We start from the raw sequence: 13,713 nt of genomic DNA on the forward strand, positions 1-13,713 counted from the left end.
GTATAGTCAACTGTACAAATATTTTCTGAATTGTTTTATCTGTAACTGATTTTAGTTTAGTTATATTAACATGATGCAGTCTTATTCTCAATGAATTAAATCTCTTTTTCTGGCTGGGCTTCATTTTCCACCCATATGGCAGAAAAAAAATTGTCTGGATGATTTACAAGAACTTTTCTAATTCTCATTTATTCTCTTCCTTATCCAGATAGACAGAGATCTGCATCATTAACTATTTGTACTATGGAGAAAATACATATTCAATGAACTTGACCTCATGATGTCCACTCTGTGATCATGGTATGTACCCAGATGCTATTTTCTCATCACGAAATATTTCCTTGATTTATATCTACTTGAAATGTCTTCATGTGCACTTTTAAAATAAATCTGTAGAATTATAGGAGCTTTAGATCCCAGAAAGAAATTGTTGAAGCTAATGAAAGCCAACAAATTAAGGATGGCGAGTAAGTTAATTCTGTAAATAAATGAGCATACAAACAACTGGTAACAGCCACATTTGGTTATTCTCTATATTTTCTCTAAGAATATGTTGACTTGTGAAAAAAAAAGCTACATAATTCAAACCACTGTATAAACATTGAGTAAGATAATTTTCTGAACCTCTATGAACACTAAAACATCTTAGCGTGATCTTGTAAGTTCAGTCTTAATTGGAGAGCTGAAAACCCTATTTTCTAGATGAATTTTACCCTGCTATTCCGTTATCTTTTTGAATTTTTGTAGTGATAAAAACCATCAAGAATAGGCATATCCTTATACCTATAGACAGATGAAATATACTTACTGATGAACACAGGGACCCACTATTAATAATTTATTATCAGAATTAGTAGCAGATTTAACTTTTTCCAATAGGTGGGCCCAGCATTTTACTGTTAATTAGTGGAAAGAATTACAAGGCCAATGACCTCATAGCTAAGATAATCTTATCAGCTTAAAAATAAAAAGATTGTTATGAAAACCTTCAAGAGACAGTATTTCATATGGTGGGATTAAAAGTTGGGTTATAGAGAGTAGACTAGGAAGTAGAAAACAAATTGCTTAGAACTAAGTACGAAAAGCTGAGGTTATTATTTATTTATAGGATTTTTGTAGCTGATGTTCTACAGTTTTTATTCACTCAACACATATTTATTGAGTTTTGGAAAGTGCCAAGCATCCTTTAGAGATTGAGAATATGATAGTAATCAAGTAAAAATCCCTGCCACCACGTGTCTGAAAGTCTGAGAGTGTCTTACAGGAAGAAGTTTTTTGTTTTGTTTTGTTTTGTTTTGTTTTGTTTTGTTTTGTTTTAAATATAGTCTTAGCAAAATATATACTATGGAAGATGGAGTGATAAAAACCATAAAAATAAACAAAATAGTAAGAAGTACAGTAAATAGAGAGGATGGAGAGTGTTTGCAATTTTTTAAAGGGGGAGTCACATAGGGTACATTGAAGTGATGTGAATAAGTCTGAAGGTATGAAACAACAAGCCATGAAGCCATGTGGATATGAAGAAGAAGAGCAATCTTGGCCACAAGGAGAGGGTGAGCAAAGGTTCTATCATGGAAGCATGTCTGGCAAGCTCAGGAACATGAAGGAAGACAAGTGTGATGAAGGTGAGTGAGCAAGGGGTTGAATCATAGGAGCCAAGGTCAGAAAGCCAACAAGAGAGCAAATCATGTGAAAACTTCAAGTTCATCATCTACTCAAAGTGAGATGGGAAGCTGTTGGTGGGTTTTGAGAAAACAAGTGTCATGATCAAATGCTGATGCAAGAACTACCATTGCTGTGTTCAGAGTAGACAAAAGAAGGTTTGGGTGGAGTAGAAGGTTTAGTTAGGAACCTGTAGTAAAAATCTACGAAAGAGAGATTGGTCCAAGTGTATGTTGCAAGGAACATAGTGAAATAGAAGTTCTACTCTCTAGGTATTTTGAAAATAGGAGAGAGGCGCCTGGGTGGCTAAGTCAGTTAAGCATCTGACTCTTGATTTAAGCTCAGGTCATGATCACACGATTTGTGAATTTTGTGAGATTGAGCCCCAAGTTGGGCTCTGCACTGACAGCCTGGAGCCTGCTTGAGATTCTCTCTCTTCCTCTCTCTCTCTGCCCCTCCCCTGCTTGTGCTTACTCATTGTCTATCAAAATGAATAAACATTAAAAAAATAGAAATTAGAAATAAATGAATTTTTTGTGGAATGATGAAGTTCTTATTTAATGATATTAGAAAGAACATGCTTTGAAGGTTACTTAAAAGGTTTTACTGTGATATTCAAAATCTGAGGAGCTTACCTGTCAATCAAGTGAAAATATTGAGTAGACAGTTGGCAGTAGACCTTTGACATTGATCTAAAGTCCATAAGAGTGATAAGCTTAGAGACAGAATTTAAAGCATTAGAATGCTGAAATAACCAAATGAGTGGAGAAAAAAAAAAAAAAGGCTGTAGTAAAATAAGAATTTTAAAGTTATCACAAAATAAGCCTTTTCTTTTAAATTATAGTCTTTACATTAAAAACATCACTTGATCTCACACTCGATAGCTAAGCCAATAAAGTAGCCATTCATCTCCTAGGTATTAGTTAATAATTTAGTCATGTTCAGCTATCACAATAATTCAACTATCATTTAATAATTCAGTGAAATTTCAAGATGAGTTTTTTTTTTTTAATGCTTTCAGTTCACCCTTAGGGTAAATATGTATACAACATGCATAGCATAATCAGGAAGGAGCAAACACACTTTTGAATCTCTGATGAAAGCCACCAAGGATATATGTTGCTAAGAACATCACCTCATTGGACTCAGGAATCATTACATGCAATGTTAATGTGCAATAATATGTAAATTCATGGCTTCTACAATATGCTTTCCTAAATCTAACTCACAGGTATAATGAATAGAAAACCAATATTTAGTATTTTTCTAGGAATAAGAGTGACAAGTATTAAATTTTGCAGGTCTTTGAAATTTATTGTAGTCACATAGGGAAAAAGTCAGGTTCCCGGAGGGAAATAGATGGCATACTCAAAGTGGGTAATTTGAGAAAGAATTTAATAAAGGGGCAAAAGTGACAGCAAGATTCAGAGGGGTAACTTGGTAAATGTCATAAAACTAGTAAGTCGTATAATTGCCATTAAAACTTAACTCTTTCTGACTGCAAAGTTCGCAGATTTAACTGGATATCACACTCTTACCATCTACCTTCACCGTTAAAAGAGACAAGGTGAGGGGAAAAAATAATGAAGTTATATATAACAATATAACATATTATATAAGTGCTTAATTAGGGGTGTTGCTGGATTTTTTGCCTCAATACCTGGGGTTCGTTGTCTTGTGGCTTCAAAGAATGAAGAGGTGGACACAGAATAAGCAGCAGTCATACGTTTATTAGTGTAAAAGATTAGAAAATAATAATAGTAGGATTACAATCTTTACAGAGAGGGGACATTTGAAAGTGAATGCCTGAATGCCTGTGACTTCAGGCAAGGATTCTTGTTTCCCTCCCCCTTATTCCTTCTCAGGTTTTACCCTTATTGGCTTGATAACTCTAGGTTCTGGATTGTTCATTCCTGATTGGCTCAATTCCCTTGTGTGAGGGGTAGTGTATGGCCATACCATTTTTTGTGGGTCATACGTTTTATGGTCTACTAATTATTTTTAGTGAGGTCTTTTGTCAAATTCCTGATAGAATCCTTAAGGGAGGAGGTGGTGTCTGTTACATTTTTAAGAAGAATCTTAAGCCTGAGGGGGTTGTCAGACACTCCCACCATTGTTCCAAAATATGTGTTTTTCGGCACCCAGGGACCTAAGGTCGTAACTTTTCCCTCTCTGCCTGTTTTATCCTATCTTTCCTATCACAGGGGATCAACAATGAATTATGAACTGCGATATTTTGAGAGCATAATGGGGTGTTTTAAATACTGGTGCCAGAAAACTTGTACACATGAGTGCTCAAGGTCACTGCATTTAGTTTACTTCTTCAGTGCCTTATACCTTTTGCCCCTTGCTTTCTCTTTCCGTTACCATAATTCATCCTCATTTCTTGGTCAGAACCATGCCACCTCTCAGAGCTGGATCACAAAAGACATCAGGCTTCTACCTACATTATCCCTCTAGCATCTAGAGATTAAGGAACTCCCACCCACAAGAGACTCCTGAGGTTAATCATTCTTCTAATCTCCTGGCCAGTTAAACCCAATCATGCTTCACATTGCCATTATGATCTTTCATCATTCCATATAAAAGCATCATCCAAGCATTTATCTCTTACTACATTGTTATTTGTATAATGCTTTGAGATTTCCTTTCCCTTATCAAACTTAAAACTTCACCTCTAAAACCATAAAGACTCTAGAAGAATTGAAATGGGCACCCCCCCCCACCAGCATTTAGTCGTAAAATAACTTTAAAACAGTCCCTAGTCCTATGCCTAAATTAACACATGCTTATAAGACTAAATTTGTAAAGTATGTGTTTGAATTGTAAGTGTATTGGATCGATTGGGGTATATCAAGTAATGAATAGTTAAAATAACAGTGATGTCCAGTTAGCATCATAAAATAGAAACATTGCACATCCTCTTGGGACAATCAGATGAGGCAAAAACATGCTCTCTGCTCATGGTGTCCCTGCTGAGATCAGCTAGCAGAAGCACTGTCTCTGCACTCAACAGACATCTTAGGGGACCCCAAGTATGCTGAAATGAGATTTTACTCTTTGCTCCTTTACTGCATGTCAAACCCTGATGGGCAGATTGTTGTCAAGATACTTTCTGTCTAACCACTAAGTTTTCCTCACCTTATTGGCAAACACATGATGTGAGCTGTAAATCACAGGGTTATGTTTCGGTGAATGTATGTGTTTGTATGTGTTTTTTGTACTTTGACAAAATGAAAAAAACTTGAGACAGATTTGTAAACATATCTCTAACATAAGTAATGGCCTTTGGACAGCTCCAAATCATAACTTTTGCACTGTACCCTCAGAAATACACTAAACACCATTTCAGCTTTCCCCTTAAGTGTCCTATGTACATTCATGGGGTGCCTGGGTGGCTCAGTCAGTTGAGTGTCTGACTTCAACTCAGGTCATGATCTCATGGTTCACAAGTTCAAGTCCCACAGCAGGTTCTGTGCTGACAGCTCAGAGCCTGGAGCCTCCTTTGGATCCTGTGTCTCCCTCTCTCTCTGCCCCTCTCCCACTCGTACTCTCTCCCTCTCTCTCAAAAATAAATAAAACATTTAAAAATATTAAATGTCCTGTGCACATTCCTACTACAATTGGAAATGAGATCTTACCTTACAACTCCTACTGAAGCCTCATCAAGTGAAATCCATTTAATCTCTCATTCACCATATCTTATGACACATGTTCTATGCTGGATGTTGACAAAAAAAAACCCTATCTTTTAAAAGTCGTTCGTCCAAACTATTTATTTTACTTATAGTTCACCTCTAAATAACAGCTCATCCTTAACAATTATGTTACACCATAGAAAGAAATAAAAAGTTCCCCATTTAATTTTGAAACTAGCAATCAGGAGACGTGTCAACAAAATTTACTATTTGAGATATAAAACAATGAATGTCAAAAGGAAATTAGCTAATATTCAGCATCTATTCCTAATAAAAGCTCCAAAAGACAGAGGAGAGATAAATTAAATGTGAAAAAAGCCATACAGATGAAAATACAATTTTGTTTAAATAGTAAACATTTTAAAGCCATATCTGCCAATGTCTAGTACAAGATAAGGTTACCCACTATTATTACCTAGCATTGTTTTGGAAACTCCATAAAATAAACTAAATTTTTTTTTAAATAGGTACAATTATAAGAACAGAAAAATCTTTTCCAATTAAGTAATAATTTATCAAAAAGACCAAAGCTCTGAGTTATATAAGAGTAGAATTTAGCTAATGGTAGAATTTGTTAATCTTGCTGAATACAAGAAAATACTCAAATTCAGTAACTTTTTCAAAATTAACAAAAAATTAAAATGTAAAAAATTCACAAAGGTTTTAAAACAAATTGAACTACTCATATATGAATAGTATTTTTGGAACAATAAAACTATAAGAACCTACTTAAAAGTAAATCATCTTATTGGAGGATGTAAACAAACTGAAAAAATGGAAAGTCGTACCATATTGTTGGACAGAAATACTTACTATCAAAATGCCAACATTACTAAAATCCATTAATAAATGTAGACTTATTCCAATTAGAATTCCAAAAAAATTTGATATTCAGAATTTTAAAAGTCCTTCAGTTTACACAAAGGACAGATGACAGAGAAGATTCAAAACAAGGGCAATAACAACAGATAATGAAGAATGATAGAAATGAGGATAGATTTGGCTTTCTAATCATTCACAGAAATGATGAATCTACTGTAACCTTAAGTGCAATATTAGCATAAATTAGACAAATGGACAATTACGATCAAATAACCAGTCAAGGCCCCATTTTCCTTATGTAAATTCTTTAAAGTTGCAACATATATAAAAATGTATACACAGACATATTGACTGCTTCCATTTTTAGGCAATTATGAATAAAACTCTTACAAACAAACATTCCTGTGCAGGTTTTTGCGTCAACAAATATTTTCAATCAATTGCATAAATACCAAGGAGCAGAATTGCTGAACCATATGATAAGCGAATGTTTAGCTTTGTAAGAAGCTGTCAAACTGCCTTTCAAAGAGGCTTTACCATTGTACATTCCCACCAGCAAAGGATCAGAGTTCTTGTTGCCCCAGATCTCTGCCAGCATATGGTATCCTCAGTGTTTTGGATTTTAGTCTATCTAATAGGTGTGTAGACGTGTCTCCTTGTTTTAATTTGCAATTCTTTATCGACATATGATCAGCATCTTTTCCTATGCTCACTTGCCATCTGTTTGGTGAGGTGTCTCTTCAGACCTTTTGCCCATTTTTTAAAAATTGTTATTTGCTTTCTGTTTGTGGAGTTTTAAGAATTTTTTGGATATTTTGGATAAAGACCTTTATCACCTATGTATTTTGCTAATGTTCTCCAGTCTATAACTTCCCTTTCTAGTCTCTTAACAGTGGCTTTTCCAGAACAGAGGTTTTTAAATTGTAATGAGTCCAATTTATCAACTTTTTCTTTCATGTGTTGTGCTTTAATGTGTATCCTAAAAACTCATCACTATACCCAAGCTCAGCTAAATTTTCTCTTATACTATCTTCTATAACTATTACAGTTTACATTATACATTAAGATCTATAGCTATTTCTTGTGAAAGGTGTAAGGTCTGTGTCTAAATTCATTTTGTGTGGGTGTTGATGCCCACTTATTCCAACACCATTTGTTGAAAAAATGATCCTTTTCCCATTTCCCATTGAATTGTCTTTGGCCCTTTGTCAAGGGTTAGTTGATTATATCTGTCTGGAGTCTATTTCTGGGCTTTCTATTCTGTTTCATTGATCAACATAGCTGTTCTTTTACCATTACCACACTGTCTTAATTACTGTAGATTTATAGTTTAATTCAGATAGTGCCAGTCATCTGACTGTTCTTTTTCTTCAGTATTGTGTTGGTTACTCTGGGTCTTTTGACTCTACATAAACTTCAGAATCAGTTGTCGATATCCAAAAAAAAATAAATTACTGGGATTTTGATTTGCATTGCTTGGAATCTATATACTAAATTGGGAAGAACTGATTTATTAACAATCCATTAATATGGAATATTCTTCATTTACTTACATTTCTTTTGAGTTTTTAAATTAGAGTTTCACAGTTTTCTTCATATAAGTCTTGTGTGTATTTTGTTAGAATTATAATTAAGTATTTCATTTTTTGTGTGTCAGTGTAAAGCTGTTTTTTTTTTATTTCCACTTGTTTGTTGTTGGTTTATAAAAAAGCAGTTGACTTTATATATTAACCTTGTGTACTGCAACCTTGACACAAACGGTGACTAATTTTAGATCTTTAGTTGAACTTTTAGGATTTTCTACATGGACAAACATGCCATCTTTATGCAAAGACAGTTTTACTTCTCTCTGTTCCATTTATTACCTTTTCTTCATTTTCCTGCCTTCATGCTGGGATTTCTAGTGTTGAGATAAATTGAAGTGGTGAGAGAAGACTCCTTGCCTTATACCTAATCTTAGAGAAAGTATCTAATTTCTTACCAGTATGATATTAGCTTATGTTTTTGTAAATGTTCTTTGCCAATTTGTGAAAGTTCCACTCTATTCCTAGTTTTCTGAGAGATTTTACTGTGAAATGTTATTAGATTTAGTAAAAATTTTTTTCTGCAAATATTGATATTTTTTTCTCTTTAGCTGGTTGATGTGATGGACTACATTACTTGATATTCAAATACTGAACCAGATTTGCATGCTCAGACTGTATCCAACTGGGTAGTTGTATATCTTTGCTTTACACACTGTTGGATTCAATTTAGCAATATTTACTTCATTATTATTATTATCTGTATTCATAAAAGATTTTTTATTCCAGTATAATTATATTAGTTTCAGGTGTACAATATGATTTAACAATTCTATACATTTCAGGGCGCCTGGGTGGCTCAATTGGTTAAGTGTCCAACTTTGGCTCAGGTCATGATCTCGGAGTTTGTGGGTAAAAGCCCCACATCGGGCTCTGTGCTGACAACTCAGAGCCTGGAGCCTGCTTCAGATTCTGTGTCTCCCTCTCTTTCTGCTCCTCCCTGACCACGCTTTCTCTCTCTCTCTCTCTCAAAAATAAATAAACATTAAAAAGAAATTCTATACATTTCTTAGTGCATCATCAAGAGATATTAATCTATAATTTTTATCTCTTATAATGTTTTATTTGATTTTGGTAATACTGAACACATAAAATGAATTAGAAAGTGTTCCCTCTGCTTCAATTTTCTGGTAAAGATTTTAGAAAATTCATTTATTTGTCAAATGTTTGCAAGAATTCACCAGGGAAATTATTTGTGCCTAGTGAATTTGTGTGTGTTTGTGTGTGTGTGGAAGATTAATAGGTATTGATTGAATTTATTTGCTAGATAAACTTATTTCACTTGTCTGAATTTTAGTAGGCCACATCTTTCAAGAAATTGTCTAATTCCTCAAAATTATTAAGTCCATAGTGCTAGCTCCTCTTACATTAATGGGTTTAATTTGTGTATTCTCTCTTTTTTCATGAAACACAGTTAGAAGTTCACCAATTTTATTGATTTTGTCACTATTTTTGGTTTTGTTGATTATCTCTAATAATTTTTTGTTATAAATTTCATTGGCTTCTGCTCTAGTTATTACAATTTATTTTCTTTTCCTTACTTTGGATTTAATTTGCTTTTCTTTCTCAATTTCGTAGAGTAGAAACTTAGATTACAGATTTTGGATTTTTTTAATGTTTCTAATATATGTTTAATGTTATAAATTTCCCTCTAAGCATAGATTTTGTTAGATGAAAACAAATTGGTAAATAATATTTGTATTTTCATTTAGTCTAAAATATTTTTAAATTTGCCTTGATATTTCTTCTTTGACCCATGTGTTATTTAGAAGTATGTTGTTTAATCTCCAAGAATTTTAAAATTTACCAGCAACTAGCCATCTGCAATTAATTTTTAACTTAATTCCATTGTGTTATGAGAGTACATGTTGTATAATTTCTATATTTTAAATTTGTTAAAGTGTGTTTTATGGCCCAAAATGTGGTCTATCTTGGTATATATGAATGCTCCATGTGCACTTGAAAGTAGTAGGCATTTTGTACTTGTTGGAAGTATTTTATAAAGGTTAATTAGATCCGGTTGATGGTATTGTTTAGTTCAACTATATGCTTACTCATTTATGCCTCCAAGATCTGTCCATTTCTGATAAAGAGGCATTAAAATTTCCACCTGTGATAATAGATTTATCTATTTCTCTTTGCAGTCTACCAGTTTTTGCCTCATATATCTTTACACACTTTTGCTAGATGCATATAAATTAAGATTTGCTATGTGTTCTTGAAAAATTAACTCATTTATCGATATATAATGCCCCCTGTATGCCTCTTTATTTTCTTTGTTCTGAAGTCTGATTTGTCTGAAACTAATAGAGCTACTCTAGCTTTTTTTTTAAATTAGTGTTAAGATATCATATCTCTCACCATCTCTTTAGTTTTAATCTCTTCATTTTTATTTTTAAACTGTTTTTTTTTTTGTAAACAATAGGTAGTTGAATCTCGTTTTGTTATTCGTTCTGACAATCTCCAGCTTTTAGTTGGTATATTTAAACCAGGCATATTTAGTGTGATTATTGATATATTTGGATTAACGTCTACCATATTTACCCTTGTTTTCCATTTGTTGCATTTGTTTTTCTTTCTTTTTTTTTATTTAGTTAAAACTCGTGTAATAAAATTAACCCTTAACTGTTTCAAACTATTCAGAAAGAAAATTCCACAGTTAAATATATTTATTTGTATAATTTTAGCAGATATATCATAAAGCCCTAAATAGTACATGAAATGCACTAAATGTTTAAGAATATTTTCTAATATTTTCTTAAATGAATGCACTTGAGTGTCATTGAATTTGGCAAATAACAGGAAACTCATCAGAAACACAAATGGAACCACTAATATTGAACCTTGAAGACCATATTAAAAAAAAATTAGAGTTTATTCTAAATACAAGAAGCCTTTAGAGATTTAAAGCAAGTGAGTGACATGGCCCAATTGCTGTTCTTTTAAAATATATATATTTATTTATTCTTGAGAGAGAGAGAGAGAGAGAGAGAGAGAGAACAGGGGAAGGGCAGAGAGAGGGAGAGAGAGGATCCCAAGCAGACTCCATGCCATCAGTGCAGAGCTGGATGCAAGACTCAAACTTATGAACTGTGAGATCATGACCTGAGCCAAAATCAAGAGTTAGATGCTTGACCAATTGAGCCATGCAGGCACCTCATTGCTGCTTTTAAAAAGGATTACTTGGGGTTTTATATGGAGAATATAGAATAATGGTCCAAAAAAAGGGAGCACAAAAAGGACTGCAAGTCAAGAGGCTACATGATAGTCTAGATGAGAGATAAAGGTATCTTGAATTGGTGTGGATGCTTAAATGACTGAGCCACTCAGACACTCCCAGAAAAACTGAGTTTTAAACAAAAGACTGTAACAAGAGATGAAGAACACTATATCATAATAAAGGGTCCTATCCAACAAAAAGATCTAAAAATTGTAAATATTTATACCCCAAATAGGAAACACCCAAAAATATAAATCAATTAATAACAAACATAAAGGAACTCATTGATAACAATACAATAAAGCAGGGGACTTTAACACCCCACTTAAAACAATGGACAGATCATCTAAGCAAAAAATCAATGGGGAAACAATTGCTTTGAATAATACACTGGACTAGGTGGACTTAACAGATGTATTCAGAACATTTCATCCTAAAGCAACAGAATACACATTCTTTTCAAGTGCACATGGGGCATTCTCCAGAATAGATCACATAGTAGGTCACAAATTAGGCCTCGAAAAATACAAAAAGATTGAAATCTTACCGTGCATATTTTCTGACCAAAATGCTATGAAACTTGAAGTCAACCACAAGAAAATAATTGGAAAGACCACAAATACATGGATGTCAAACAACATGCTACTAAAGAATGAATGGGTCAGCCAGAAAATTAAAAAAAAAAAAAAAACAACAACAAAAAAACCTTTAAAAATACATGCAAACAAATGAAAATGAAAACATTATGGTCCAAAACCTTTGGAATGCAGCAAAAGCCGTCCTAAGAGAGTAGTGTATAGCAATACAGAAGCTCAAGAAGCAACAAAAATCTCCCACAACCAAACCTTACATCTAAAGGAGCTAGAAAAAGAACACCAAATGAAGCCTAAAGCCAGCAGAAGAAGGGAAGAAGGGAAATAAAGATTAGAGCAGAAGTAAATGATAACAGATCAATGAAGACAGGAGATATGTTTTTTTGAAAAAAATAATAAAATTGGTAATTCCCTAGCTAGATTTATCAAAAAGAAAAGAGAATGGACCCAAATAAATAAAATCACAAATGAAAGGGGAGAAATAACAGTAAACACCACAGAAATACAAATAATTATAAAAGAATATTATGAAAAAGTATATGCTAACAAATTTGGCAATTTGGAAGAAATGGATAAATTCCTAGAAACATATAAACTATCAAACCTGAAGGAGAAAGAAATGGAGGAACTAGAACAAGCCCATAACCAGCAAAGAAATTGAATCAGTAACCAAAAATCTCCCAACAACCATTGGTTTCAGGGCCAAATGCTTCAAAGGGTAATTTTAACAAATATTTACAGAAGAGTTAATACCTATTCTTCTCAAACTATTAAAACAAGAAAAGAAAAGAAAAGAAAAAAAAGAAAAGAAAAGGAAGGAAAATTTCCAAACTCATTCTATGAGGCCAGCATTACCTTGATTCAAAACCAGACTCCACTAAAAAGGAGAACTATAGGCCAATATCCTTGATGAACATGGATGCAAAAATTCTCAACAAAATACTAGCAAATGGACTCCAACAATACATTAAAAAGAGTCACTCAATATGATCAAGTGGGATTTGTCTCTGTGCTATAAGAGTGGTTCAATATTCATAAATCAATGTGATACACTACATTAATAAAAGAAAGGACTAGTACCATATGATCCTCTCAATAGCTGTAGAAAAAAGCATTTGACAAAGTAAAGCAGCTATTTGTGATAAAAACCCTCTACAAGGTAGAGATAGAGAGAACATACCTCAACATCATAAAGGCCATATACAAAAAACCCACAGCCAATATTATCCTCAATGGGGAAAAACTGAGAGCTTTTCCTCTATAGTTAGGAATAAGACAGTGCTGTCCACTCTGATTATTGTTGTTTACATAATACTGGAAGTCCTAGTCTCAGCAATCAGAAAACAAAGAGAAAAAAAAGGCATCAAATGGGCAAGGAAGAAGTCAAACCTTCACTATTTGCAGAATACATGATACTCTATGTAGAAAACCCAAAAGAATCCACCAAAAATTTTGCTAGAACTGATAACACGAATCCAGTAAAGTTATAGGATACAAAATCAATGTATAGAAATCGGTTGCATTTCTATACATCAATAAGGAAGCAGCAGAAAGAGAAATTGAGGAATCAATTCCATTTACAATGCACCAAAAACCATAGCATACCTAGGAATAAATCTAAACAAAGAAGTAAAAGATGTGTATTCTGAAAACTGTAAAACACTGTTGAAAGAAATTGAAGAGGACACAAAGAAATGGAAAAACATTGTATGCTCATGGATTTAAAGAAAAAATATTGTTAAAATGTCTATACTACCCAAAGCAATCTACACATTTAATGCAATCCCTATCAAAATACCACCAGCATTTTTGATAGAGCTAGAAAAATCCTAAAATTTTTATGGAACCACAAAAGACCCCCAAACAGACAGAGCAATCTTGAAAAAGAAAAGCAATGCTTGAGGCATCACAATTCCAGACTTCAAATTATACTACAAGGCTTAAAATTATACTACTACATATACTACAATATGATCAAGACAGTATGGTATGGTATAAAAACAGACACATAGTTCAATGGAACAGAATAGAAAACCCAGAAATGAATCCACAACTAAATGGTCAATTAATCTTTAACAAAGCAGGAAAGAGTATCCTATGGGAAAGAGACAGTTTCTTCAACAAATGGTATTAGG

General features: G+C 33.3%; 1 pseudogene; it reads left to right on the forward strand.

The window, feature by feature from the left end:
• Positions 1 to 1,501: 1,501 nt before the first annotated feature.
• Positions 1,502 to 13,713, forward strand: part of LOC115518663 — a 141,702-nt pseudogene continuing 129,490 nt past the window's right edge.

This window comes from Lynx canadensis, chromosome B4, assembly GCF_007474595.2.
Source record: "Lynx canadensis isolate LIC74 chromosome B4, mLynCan4.pri.v2, whole genome shotgun sequence".
Taxonomy (NCBI): Eukaryota; Metazoa; Chordata; class Mammalia; order Carnivora; family Felidae; genus Lynx; species Lynx canadensis.